Genomic DNA, 10,068 nt, shown 5'->3' with positions numbered 1-10,068 from the left:
ACTCTTATGCAGAAGTCCTGGTCCCTAGTACCTCAGAATGTGACTATGTGTGGATGTGGGTCTTTAAAGACGTAATTAAATGAAAGCAAAGTCTTTAGAGTGGACCCTAATCCAATATGCCTGATGTCCTTATCAAAAGAGATTAAGTCACAGACACACACAGAGGAAGGACCATGTGAAGACACAAGCCATCTATACGCCAAGGAGAGAGGCCTCTCTCAGAAACAAAGCCTGCTGAAACCTTGACGTCAGACTTCTAACCGCTAGAACTGTGAGAAATAAATTCCTCATGTTTCTAAACTATGATTCTGAGGTTGAGCACTCTAAAAAATTGAAGTGGTATGACCACGTTTCACCACTAGGGGGAAGCAGTCCACGGGCTATAAACGCAGTGTCCTGCGGTGACCCGGTTGGACAGGGACCTTGAATGGTTCTTCCAACTCAAATCTAGTCTGATTCTACTATGCTAGATTCAAATTTCAATCGAATAAGGAAAGCCCCTTTTATATTTTATATAACGTTGCTGGCTAAGTATTATGGGTATCATTTCTCAGGGGGTGTTGCTGGACCCGAGAGGACGGAAACTGCTAGAACTTCAGAAGTCTTACATCTTACCAGTAATCTGTAAATTCACAGCAGTTAAAAGTTTTCCCTTTTAGTGTTCTGGGGGAACAGAGAGTTCTAAAAATAAAAATTTGGTTAATTGGTAACTCACCAAGTATAAAAACAGACAGGGCAATCCTGACTGGATGAATTTTTTTATCCATAAAGTTTCTCTTTAAAGGTTATCATTATAATAATACATGCTATGTAAATTTGGAAAACCCAAAGCTATGAAAAATCAGATACATATTAAATCACTATTGATATTTTTATTTATTTTCTTAAATGGTTGATTTCCTAAGATAGTGTACTTAATTAACTCAATACCTTAAATCTTCTCTGGAATAAGGAAAACAGGAGAGATGGATAGATACATACTATATACACATATTTATACACAGGAACCATCTCAATAGTTCCAAACCTGACTAATGGTAAAAATTACCTGGTGAGCTTTAAAAAACTAAGTAAGAATCTATTGTAGGGGGAGGAGAAAAAGAAAGGTAGATTCCTCTGTGCGTGCGTGTGTGTGTGTGTATATGTGTGTGTTGTGAGTTCTCCAGTTGAAAGTGAACTACTGATGTACTCAAGTTTGTGAGTGGTGCCATGGGAAATATACAGTGTTTAAAAGGTTAAGGACTTAAATGTAATTAACCCAAATTGTGAAGACCAAATTGGAATCAAAGAAATCATTTTGCAACAGGAAAAATTGTAGAAGGCATGCATTTGACACATAGCATCTAATAATACTTTCTTTTCAAGTCAGTGGTATTTTATTAGAGAAAGGAGTTTATTTGAAACCTCAACTACTCAGAACAGTTTGTCTTTGGAAGTATATAGAGATGAACAAACTGCTGAACACAGAAATGAGGGTTATTCACTAAAGACCTTCATGGTAAAAAACAAACAAACAAACAAAAACTGTACCCTACAGCATTTCTCAGGACTGTCACTCATATACAAGGGAAGGTTATTCTCCGAGAAGATCAAGCTCAGATTATTGAAGGAAGACCCCAGTCCCGATAGAGGTGAGAATAAGAGATGATTAACCTTCCTTACTCTTAGCTAATGGAGGCAGAAGAATGCAAGGACATTTAAAGATAAAAGGCATGCGGGATCCAATGTTCAAGTGTAAAGACTTTGAGATTCGGTTCTTATAAGCGAGCAGGACTGGATTCCCTGCTCAGGCTGGATGATGGGGTAGCAGGGCGTGGGAGGCCAGTCACCCTGGTGAGACTTCTGCCGAAAAAGGTGATTAAGACCAGAGGAGTCTGAGGAACAGAAAGCTCAAATGGGTCTGAAAGCCAAGACAATCATTGAAAAAATAAAGAGAAATGATCATTAGGGGATGCAGACCCCCCTGAGCCATTAGTCGATGTTTAAGGTCCATCGTGGTCATTGCCAACAGGGCAGGAGAGATGTGGGGGCAGTCAAGCCAAAAATCAAATTCACGTTCCCAGAGGAAGAACTAGCTGGTTTAAAAATTCACAGTTGAGACCTGAATCAGGTATGAAAGGAAGAGGATCTTTATGATTTCCCCGCAGCCAACACAGCATTCCCATCAGGAGCTGCTGAGAGCAAAGTCCAGTACTGCACTTCCGTGTGGGGTGTTCCCTGCCTCATCAGCAGTCCAGCTCAGAGACACCCTCTGACCACAGAGTCTCAGAAAAGCCTCTCTGGAGGCCACAAGTAAGACAGTGCTTCTTAAACAAGCAGGGCTGTGGTCCATGGACCAGCGTCGTCAGCATCACCAGAGAACTTGTCAGAAATGGAGGACCTACTGAATCAGAAAATGAACTTTTACAAAACCCTCAGGCAATTCCATGTACTTGAGGTTAGGTGTTCTAGACTACCTAACCGTAGTGGTGAGTGAATGGCACCCAGAATGACCAAGGCAGACTTGTTAATTCATTGGCTTACGAGGACCTTCCACTTGAAGGTCCCGATGTAAGTTAAGAATGACCTGATCAATACACTCCCTAGAGATAAGAAGAGTATCCAGATCTTAAACAGAGTGCTTGACATATAGAAACTTAGAGTTCTGTTTCTATTCATTGGAAGAATTGAAAAAGACGAAATAAATCTATTTTTTGTGTATTTCACTTCTCAGAGACAAGGCAGAACACTCCCTTATCTCTGGGAAAATCACGACTGCAACACGTTGAGTGCTCGTGATGTTTCGGGCATTCTTTCCCCCACTTCACATATCTCTTCTTCCTCAAATTTAATCCTTCCATATTCAACTGGCCTCCACTTCCACAACCTGTATTCCATTCGAATTGGGCATTGACTTTCCATCTTCAGAACTAGATTCTTTGGCACTCAGAAACGTGCATTTCTACAGTTCTCAAATTTCAAACTCATCCAGAAAGCTTTTTAAAAATGTAAACGATCAACTCACATTCTGGGGCCTGGGGTGAGACCTGGAGATCCGCACCTTTACGAGTACCCCAGGTGTATCTTACACACGTGTCTCAACCACACCCTGAGATGTGGGTGTGGTGACCAACGACCCCTTCCACCATCGAGGCAGGCCTCTGCCCAAGGAGTGAAGAGGGATGAACTGGACCAGCCCCAGAGATGTGCTGGCTTTACAAGCGCTTCTGTTACGCAAGTGATGCCAATGAAATCCAGTTGAAACAGGGCACAACTTGGAGAAAATTGCCTGGTGGCACTTCCCTGGCAGGGCGGGCCACCCAGAGGGGAGAACAGTGACTCACACGGTAGGCCTAAAATGTTGGGAATTTTGTATTCTCCAGTAATTCTGTAAGAAAACTGTCCAAATGTGACACTGGTAGAAGCAGTGAATTGCACAATGATACAATTGCTGCTGCGATTTTCTGTAAGGGTATCATCATACAGGGGACACACAGCCAAGATCCTTGCAGGTACTTGGTGGTTAAGCAGGAATGCCTCTCAGTTACAACGGAGGGGTGGGTCATATTTAATGGCATTGCACCTCACACTCGCACACACGGTTTCTGTGTAATAGGAAACACGATGGCACCGCATGTCAGGTACATCAATGACAGTCACTCTGATGATGAAAGTACACTCAATTCTCTGTATCAAGCTTTCACCTCTGAAAATGCAGAGGACACGCGATAACTGCTAACCTTGGTTCGGCCTTTTCATGTACAAAGCTCTCTATTCAAAGTGTTTTATCTTTCTGGATGAATTTAATTCTCACAACAACCCTAGGAAATGGGTATACTATTATTCCCATTTTACGATGAGAAAATGGAGGCAGAGAAGCACTGAATAATGTGACAAAGTCACACAGTGAGGTGACCTTAAGGTGAGCAGTCTGGCTTTAGTTCTCAGTTTTCTAGTGCACTGTCTCCTGGTAACTGATTTACGGTATTTCTTTATTTATTCTGCATAAAATCCTTTGCTGATTCTGTGAACTGCAAATATCTTCCCCCTTCTCACTGCCCCCCCATGGTTTGCCTTTCACTCTCTTAATTTCTTCTTCTTGAACAGATCTTCTTAATTGTAATTGAATTTATCAGTCTTTTCCTTTATTGTTTGTGGGGTTTTGTGTGTTGTTGTTTTTTGTACCCTATTTAAGGAAGTTCTGCCTACCTCAGATTCATCAAAATCGCCTCCTATGTTATCTTCTATGAGTTTTACTGTTTTGCCTTTCACACTGACTTGGCAATGATTTTTGTGTTTGATGTGATGCAAAGGTCAAAAGTCACTCTTTCCCATATGGATAGCCAGTTCACCCAGCTTCATTTCTTCAGATCCAAGAGCTTCACTTATTGAAAAGACTGTTCGTTGTCCACAGCTCTGTAGTACTACCTTTACAATAAATCAAATGTTCGGAAAAGAATGCTAGTTTGTGTTCCAATAATTAGTGCAGTTTGGCATAATTAGTGCATAAACTGAATTATACTGGAATACTTTTTAAATATTAGGAGAGTGTACTAAAAATCTGGTTATGATACTCTGATTTTACACATATTTAAGTTGAGATGTATGCCTCCTGTGGTGAAGGTCCCTGAAGGTCTTACTATGGCTATATTTTATTTCAGAGCTTTCCAAAGTGGTGTGAGAGAAAATTGTTCTCCGGGGGGTGGGGCTTGGGGAAAAGGGGAGGGTTTAGAAATATATATTGAGAGCAAACAAATTAATCCTTCACCCCATAAATTTATTTGTTCAAGCCCCAGAATATGACCAGATTTTTACCCTAGGATTTTTCTAAACTTGTAATGTGCCAATACCTAGGGAGCTGCATAAGAAGACGCATTTCCCAACCCTGTGTGATCACAAAGTCCTTTGATCTCAGAGCACTTCCATCTCAGCATGACCTTCATTCTCTGTTTAATAGGGAGAAGCGAAGCCATTTAGCTCTGCCACCAACCCTGTAAAGTCACCTGCGTCTGACCTCGCTCTTTGCTTCCTCCTCAGTTACTAGTGCATGCCCTCCAGTCAAGGGGCACTTGTCCTACACTGCGGAGAGCTGACGGTGGCTTGTCCTCCATTGGCGGCTGAAGCAAAGGAGAGAGGCAGAGAACTGCCATGCTATTTAAGGTAGAATCAGGATAGCTTGGTGATGGACTGGCCTGAAGAGTGAGGGAAAGTGAAGATGTAAAGGTGACTCCTAAATTTCTAGCTTAAGCAACAAGGTGGATGTGCTGCTTTTAATTGAGATTGAGGACACAGGAGGAGAAGCAGTCCTGGATTAAGGAAAGAGGCAGCAGCAGAAAAAACAACCAAGTTCCATTTTACGTAAGTTGAGATTGAAGGACTTTGAGACATCCAAGTGGAAATATGCAATAGGCACTGGATGTATAGATCTGGAGCTCAGGTGAGTCATCCAGGCTAACGATACGGATTTTGCAAGCATTAGCATGGAGCTGGAACTACACCAGGGAACATGATAAGATTGCAAGTAGAGTATTTGTGTTTGGATGATATGAGGGCCACATACATAATCTTAAGAAAGTCCAAAACTGTCTTTCTTCCTAAAGTACATAACGTCCTCAAATGAAAATCAAACACTCCTCATGATGCTATTTTTCTGTTTGTTTGTTTGTTTTTTTCACAAGTGTACAAGTTTGAAGGAGCAGCGGCAGACCATGTCCCCACCTTGAGACCAGCCCATTTGACAGTTTCTGTTTCTCACCATCGAAGGAAATCAAATAATGCTATGGCATAGTGATTTGCTTTATCATCTGAAGTTTAACATTTCCAATATGTCTCACAAGAATTCGTTCAGTTTGGAAAAGAAAAAAGAAAACCAAGTGAAAATGAGAACCAATAAAAAGTGGGAAACACTTCACCAGTTGGAAACCAGAGTGGGGGAATTAAAAACGTATTTTGAGAAAAAATATGTTATCTGTATGTTATCTGTGTAATGCTATCTGTGTGTATTAGTTAGAATTCAAGTTCAGCTGCTATAACAAAGGTCAAAATAACAGTGGCCTAAACAAAATCACAGTCAGGATGTTAGCAGTCCAGACATGATTCACTTCCTCCTGCTGTTGGTGACCCAACCTCCTTATGTCTTGTGGATTACAATACTGCTGCGCCAACTCCTACCGTGAAGGCTGCATTCCAGTGAGAGAGAAGGGGAGAGGAGAAAGAGGAAGGCCCCCTCTGTCATTTTACAGAAATCTTAAGTCTTTTTTCAAGGAACTTCTCTCTCCGTTTTTCTGCTGCCCGACAGGTTGCTACATTCCATTCTCTTTGCTAGTCCTTTATTCCAACATCTTTGTGTTGAAGGAAACTGGGGCTCAGTCCCTGGTCCTTCACTGTTTGTTTCTCTGTCTACACTCTTTCCTTACATGGGCTAAGGGCTTTAGGTACTCTGAAATTTATATCTCGAGCCCAGAACTACTTTCTGAACTCCAGACTTGTATCTCAAGATACTTCCTCCGTATCTCCACTTAGATGTCTGAGGGACACCTCACAACCCTGACTGCCCTCTGGAAACCTTCCCCACTCACAGCCATCCTAGTAAATGGGACCCTAGTTCTCATCCTTGTTAATAGCAACTTTCTTACAGTTGCTCAGGGCAAACATTGGCGTCATCTTTGACTCCTCTTTCTCTCACATCAACCTCCAGTCCATGAAGAAGTCCTGATAGCCCTACTTTAAAAATATACCCAGAATCTGACAATTTCTCTACACCTCCACTCTAGCACCCTGACATGAGCCACTGTCAACTCTTACCTCCATTATTGCAATCGCCTAATTGGTCTTTCTGCTTCCACCTTTGCTTCCTAAAAACTATTCTCAGCCCAGAGGCTGGAGTAATACTTTGCGAGTTAGATCATGTGTTCCACTCTGCTCAAAATCCTCCAACGGCTCTCACTGAACACAGAATAAAAATCAAAGTCCTGAAAGTGGCCCATGGGTCCTATGTGGTCAGCCTTCCCTGTCCCCATTCATCCATGATCTTATCTACTGCTCTCCTCACTTGCTCCACCCCAGCCATACTGGTCTCCTGGCTGTTCCTCAAAGACGCCAGCCCAGCACACTCTTGCCTCAGCGCCTTTGCACTGGCTATTCTCTGGGCCAGATAACATCTTTCCCCAGATATCCACACAGCTCATTCCTTTACCTCCTTTGAGGCTGTGCTCAAATGTCATTTTCTCCCTGAGGCCTAAAATTTGACCACCCTATTGAACACTGCCACACACACACCCTCACTGATTGCTCCCAACCCCCTTACCCTATTCTACTTTCCTTTTTTCTATAGCATGTATCATCTTCTAACATACTATGTAATTTAGATTCATTATATTTACGAGGTGTGATAAAAAAATACGGTGAATGTTTAAATTAAATTTACTACAGTAAAAAACACATTGCCATTAATCCCCCTCAAAATACTCCCCCTCGCTTCGAACACACTTATCCCATTGTTCTTGCCACTTTCTGAAGCAGTTCTGGAAGTCCTCTTTCGTGTCTTTAGTTGTGCTGTTGTGGCTGCCTCAATATCCTGAATCGATTCAAAATGTTTACCTTTCATGGTCATTTTGACTTTGGGGAAGAGCCAGAAGTCACACGGTGCCAGATTTGGTGAATAAGGTGGATGAAGACACACCGTAATGTTTTTCTTTGACAGAAATTCCCGTACCAGAAGCGATGTGTGACATGGAGCCTTGTCACGATGGAGGATAAAACCGTTTGCCCACTTCATGTTAATGCATTGTTCGTGACCCATGATTTATGGCACACTTTAAAACATACCTTCTCTCAAACGTAGCTCACACTCCACTGACTGCACCCATCAAGTTGAAAGTTGTCAACACTCATACTAAGGTTTGACGTGCCATTCCCATATTGAAGACCCCTGCCTTTCCATTAGACGGCACTCGACAACATCCACTGTATTTTTCCATCGTGTATCATATTGTTTGTCTCCCCCCACTAGAATATAAGCGCCACAGAAGCAAGGAGCTTTGTCTCTTTTATTCATTGCTGGATCCCAAGTGCCTAGAACAGTGCCTGGTCCTCAGTAGATGCTCAAAAAATATTTTTAAATGAATGACTAGATGAAGAAGGGCCATACTTTGGAAGTTGCACATTTCACTTCCATTCCCTCCCATTAGCTGGAATGTAATCACAGAACCACCCTAGCTGCAAAAGAAGCTGGAAAATATAGGTTGTAGTTGATATTTTAAACATGTCAGCTAGAAGCAGTGTTGAATATTACTCTGCCCAGGGTAACCCAGGAAATACCAAATGACTGTTACTCATCAATGTTTATACGATTAGGTCTCTTCTTGCCTCTCCAACCACTCCCTACTTTGCCGCTTTCTCAAGTTCTTCCATCTCCTGACAAGAGTGTCTTCGACAGCCTCTGTCCTTTCCCTTTGCTCCTCTTGTTCTGTGATGGTTCCTTTAGAGACACCATCAGACTCCTACCTGTTGAACTCACCCTGTGAAAATCTGCATCATCATCATCTCAAGCTCTCACCGGACTTTTTTCCATCTGCTTTCCCTTACAGTGTCCCACTGCTACTTCAGAGTCAACATTTATAATTAAATTCATTTCCCATCACCCTCACAGTTTCTCCCTTGCTAAGCAAGAAAGGAGTGTTAGGGTCCTAAACGGGGAAATGATGTTTGTTCTCCCACATTCATAAACTATATCTCACTGATGCTGCCTTTCTTTTTCCATATGGAGTCATCCAACAAGTTCCATCAAAAATGCATGCCTCCAGCCAGCTTACCTGCTGTTAAAAGATAATTTTCCAACCATTTAAAAATCATGACTCTCATACATATACAAAAATGAATACATGTTAAAGATTTTCTTTAACTCATGAAACAGATAGTTATTAGAACTAGTTCAAAAGAGAATTCTGAGAACCCAAACACTTACAGATGAATTCTGGGAATCCACACACTTACAGATGAGACATACTGAAATGAATGTGCAGGTGGAGACAAAACTGGCTTTTCCGCAGGAGAGAGAGTGCTGTCAATTGAACTTCTACTGGACAGGATATACTTTGTATATCTGTAGACAATACTTGTATTATAGCATTACGTAACAATTTTCAGAGTTGTGAAAGGATTTCCCTGAAATCTGAATCAGATAACCCAGAGAAGTCTCCATACACTTTCTGGACAATGCATAGGTTTTCTCTGAAGCACTACTTTCCCCCTCATGGCTCAGTCTTTCTCTACCCTTGACTCCAATCTCTGTCAATCGTACTAAAACATAGCTTTTACCTCCCCTGCCCTCCCCCAGCCTGCTTCTACAAAGAACACTATTGAGGCCATGTTGACTCCCACATCTATAATAAACTCTTCCAGACTTTCAAAATCCTCTTTCATCCAGCATCACTGTCTTTTACAACCACCTTTTATTCCAGGAAGGCCTGATCCCTACACCCCAAGCCAAGCCAAAACCCTCCCACACACTCCTCCATATCCTGATGGTCTCCTCAATCATCTACACCCTTCTTATTATCATTTCAATGGCTCATTTTGAGCTCTTTTTAATTTTTGCATTTATTGTCTGAAGGCCATAAATGGGAACTATCCTGTTCTTTAATTATCAATGCTACGTCCATGAGACCTTAATCATGCATTCATTCAAACATTTCATGAACACTTTGTGTATGTGTCAGCTACAGTCTAGACTCTAGATCTAGGCACTGGAAATCCAGAGATGAAAGCCATGGCTCCCAACATGCCTTGGGGTTAAATGATCATACAGGTGATAAGCATTTTGAGACAGGCTGCTTTGGGAGCAAAGGGGGGACACCTAACCCAGCTATGGAATGTCAGTAAATGTTTCCTGGAGGACAAGGCATCCGACCAAAGTCTTGGTCAAACAAAGAAGGGGGCAGAATGTGTATATAACTGGAGCATATGTGTATGTAACTGTATGAACTCTATTTTTATAGTCATGATATATCTTGCCTCTACTAGATAGTAAAGTCCAGCGAGGCCAGGGACACTTAAATTCTGTTGCACTCCACGACTTCTAAGAGAAAA

Source organism: Rhinolophus ferrumequinum, chromosome 5 (genome assembly GCF_004115265.2).
Source record: "Rhinolophus ferrumequinum isolate MPI-CBG mRhiFer1 chromosome 5, mRhiFer1_v1.p, whole genome shotgun sequence".
Taxonomy (NCBI): Eukaryota; Metazoa; Chordata; class Mammalia; order Chiroptera; family Rhinolophidae; genus Rhinolophus; species Rhinolophus ferrumequinum.
Note: the sequence above shows the minus strand (reverse complement) of the source record.